A 4370-nucleotide genomic window follows, 5' to 3' on the forward strand; every position below is an offset into this window, starting at 1 on the left:
TAAAAGCCGACAATTTTAGAACGGCGCAAGTGGTTTCACGTACGGCATAGCACTTGGGTGCAGTCACTGCTGATTAAACAATGAAGTGACATGATTTACATTTATACATCCATCTTATCAGAGAATGTCAGAAAATACACATTCCGTCAGGTTTATGTGTATCATCTAGTACCATTTAAATCAAAGATAAAACAAGCCAGGCAAAATGATTTTGCTGACTGTTGATTTAAATAAATTGGGATGCTTGTATTCTTCTCCTTGAAACTCAGTTTGATTTTAAGCAGAAATAAGAAAATCTTGCCTGAGAAGTATATGCTGTATTCTCCAGCAAAAATAAATAATATCTATATCTGATATATTTATCTGTGAGAAGTAACTGCCACATCATATAGGTAGTCTAGAAGAGGATGTTTATAGCATAACAAATAAATTCATTAAAAATGTAATATATATCCATAATTATAAAGCAAGGTAAAAAGTAAAATTAAATCCTAGTGACATATAGCCTATTAATGCTCATGCTTGTCCCTGAAATATCTCTTACAGGAAGAAGTGCATTTATTTTTAATTTTTACTAAGCTGGCTTTTTGGTTTGAGTAACAGAGTGGTGTCACAGCGACATAGGGAATGAACTGGAAAGGACACGTTTCCAGGAGAACGAGAGGATCTTAGACCCTGCAGAGGAACACACCCCTAGACGTTTGGACAACTATGAAACACACCTAAAGCCCAATTTTATCGTCTCCCCATGGGTAGCATGAACCTCCACTCTAAGTGATCGTGTACCGATCTTTTTAAAAATAGCTTATGCGCCCTGGCTGGTGCGGCTCATTTGGTTGGGGGATGCCCTGCAAACTGAAAGGTCGCCAGTTTGATTTTTGGTCAGGGTTCACACCTGGGTTGCAGGTTTGGTGCCCAGTCAGGGCACATACTGGAAGCAACCAATCGATGTTTCTCTCCCCCTCTTTCTCCCTTCCTTACCCCTCTCTAAAATTTTTAAAAAAGTAACTTGTAATGTGTTTTTATAATAAGACATACTTATTATGGAAATATTTTAAAATAGAACTAAACCTAAGAAGAATCTAAAAAAAAAAAAATCCCCCTTTTAATGCTATCACGCAATGAAGAGAGAATCATTTTGCAATGTATATGTGATAAGTGCACATTTACAATGTATTACCTTTTAAAAATGGGATTATCTGCCTTGTACCACACAATGAATTTCATATGCTTAAAGGTCTAAACTGAAAATATATTTAAAAATAGGGTCTTAATAAAAATTTGGAATGAGAAAGATCTTTTTAAGCAGAAAGTGGAAACCCAAAAGAAAACATGAACTGATCCACTATGCAAAACTTCTGAAATTTCTACACAGTCAAAACCATAATAAATTCACCTCTTATGAACTATCAAAAGGGAAACTAATGAAACGATCCCATTTACAATTGCATAAAAAAACAAACAAACCACACCTTGGAATGGATTTAACCAAAGATGTAAGACACCTGTACCCTGAAAATTACAGGACACTGAAAAGACCAATTGAATGCCATATGAATAAATGGAAGTAGGTACCATGTTCACGGGCAGCAAGAATTAACATCATTAAAATATCCATACTACTGAAAGCAATCTATAGAGTCAATGCAATTCCTACCAACATACCAATAGCACATTTCACAGAACTAGAGCAAGTATTCTAAGAATTTATATGGAGCCACAAAAGACCCTGAATAGCCTCAGCAACCTTGAGAAAGAAGAACCAAGTTGGAGGAATCATGCTACCTGGTGTGACTCTATACTACAAAGCCACAGTAATCAAACAGCGTGGTACTGGCATAAAAAAACAGACGTGTAGACCAATGGAACAGAATGAAATGCCCAGAAATAACCCCATGCCTTTATGGTCCATTAATATGTGACAAAGGAGGCAAGAACACACATTGGGTTAAAGATCACCTACTCGATGAACAATGTTGGAAAAATTAGATACCTGCAAAAAATGGAAACTAGATCACCTCCCTACACTGGGTCAGGATTTAGAGATATTCCATGGGAGAGCGCAGCGGGGTGGGGAGGGGGACAGATGCAGCTGATCACAGCCCCCACTCCCCACCCCGCTGTGGGTGCCAGGCCTGCCCCAACACTGTTCTCACTCGTTGGGCTTGGAGTGGGATTGTTACGCTGGATGGGATGCTTTGTGGCTCTTCTCGTGGCTCGAGCCGGCAGGAAGGGCCGCTGGGCCTGCCAGAGGTTCCACTCAGAGGTCCTCAAGGGCCGTGGAGAGGAAGGGGCGAGTCACTCCACGCTGCCCCCACTGCCTGCAGCCCTCACTGGGGACCGCTTGCTCAGAAAAGCAGCCCCAGCGCCTTCGCCATCAGGCCCCTCATAGCCCGCAGACAAGGCTGGAGTTCAGGGCCCTTGGGCCACCTGTCTCTTTTGAGAGAATTCCCATCCAGCTTCTCTTAAAAATCAGAAAGGATGTTTCCTGAGCCGCATAGCATGAGACAAATAGGGTCAGGCCTTTCAAAGTCAAGAGTTGAAGCTGTCTGACCCTCGGGGATGACATTTCCTCAGTGACTCACCAGAGTTGTGGGGTCCCTGGGAAAATCTGAGCCAGTTAAATCTCCCCTGGGTCTCAAATACAGAAAGCTGACATTGGGGTATTCTGCAGAAGCCAGAGGTCTCCCCAGAGTACTGTTCTGTCTACACTTCCCTTGACTTGAAACTTTATGGGGTCAGCTGGTATTTTCCTCAGAAACTCAGCCAAGCCATTTATCATAATTTTTAAAACTTTGGTGAGAAGCATGGGCTTCTTTGAAATGGTACAAGTAACGGCTCCATTTCCTCCTTTCATTTTTTGCTGGCTCACTCAGCTTACGGCTGCATGCATTTTGTGTACTGATGAGAGGACGCAAATTGTACTTTGTGATCCCTGAGTCACTTCTGCTTCTGTCATACGGTTTTAATGGAAGGAACGAGGCACTAAAAAGTAAGAGTTTTATAGCAATATGTAGGTAAGTAATTTGTAGTAATGCAAAATTTGGCTCCACGAGCCGATCAATAGTCTCCGTAAGGCCGAGGGCAGGCACAGAGGCAGTTACAGAAAGTCATTATCTAATTGGGAACATCACCCGGACACCAGATTTCCGGCTGACCTCAACTGAAGTCTCCCGGCCAGACCCCAGTCCCTGAGGCAGCATCCAGACATGGGAGAGTTTTTGTAATTTCATGCATCGTGAAAAAATTGCCCCAATGGGAACTTTCCAATTTCATTTTCCCCTGTCATTTGACAATATGTGAAGAAAGAGGCCCCAAAAGACCTATAGTATTTCTCCTGGGCAAAGCTCAAAAAACCTTTAAATGTCCCTGTGTCTATATTCCAGCTGCATTCTCTCCATTCCGATAACAGAGGGTATTTGTTACCTTGACTACCAGATTTAGCTCCTGTCCCCCCCTTCAATGGAGCAAATAGTATTAAAGCTATTTGTAATTGTCCATGGACAAGTGGATAACAAATATGTTCTTAAAGAGCCGGAAAACAATGGCACCTTATAAAGGTAACGGGGATACCAGGAAGCCTTGTCCCAGCCGAAGGGTTGAGATCTTGCTCAGTTCAGCAGGACTCCTGACCAGCAGAGTCCCCCACGTTCCATGTGGGTTTACAGGCATCCTGAAGAGTTGTATGGGAAGGGGTCTGCGCAAAGTGGGTGGACCAAAGCCAGCCTTGTGGTACCGCTGGGGGTTGCCCCTGCTGATCTTCTGTCTGGCAGGCACAGAACAGTGAGAGCCCAGGTTTATCTTGCTCACAGCTCAGACGGGGAGGGGAAGGAGGGCTCCAGGCATGCAGAGGCTGGGTGGGCAGTGATGGAGACCCCATTTGAGGCAGGTCCCAGGCACCGGAGAAGGCCTGTGGGTCTGTTCCTTCAGACTTCCTCTCAGTGCCCCGACAGCCTCCCCTCCCCATTCTGCCCACCCCTTCTTACTCAGTTCCTGGAGCTGGGTCTCCATCCCATAACCACTGCTTGCAGCTCTCCCCTCTGTTCTCTGAAAACAAAGGTTCCTATTGTATTCCGTCTAACTCCACAGTTCCTTTCACAAAAGACCTTGATTTACCCACACCGACCACAGTCCAGTCATTACAGCGAAGGCCAGTCTGAATTCCCTTTGCTCTGCGGCCACACAGGCTCTGTCTTCAACAGCATTTTCCTCTGTTCTCCGAGCTTCAAATAGACCCAAGTCCTAGTCCTCCAACAGGGCCCAGTGAGAAAAGCTGAGAAGCCCACACTAAACACACAATTCTAGGCACCAAATGACACTAGAATGTTCCCTAAGGAGAACACTGTTTGCCCAAAAGTAATGCATAAAAT

Source organism: Desmodus rotundus, chromosome 13, assembly GCF_022682495.2.
Source record: "Desmodus rotundus isolate HL8 chromosome 13, HLdesRot8A.1, whole genome shotgun sequence".
NCBI classification, from domain to species: Eukaryota; Metazoa; Chordata; class Mammalia; order Chiroptera; family Phyllostomidae; genus Desmodus; species Desmodus rotundus.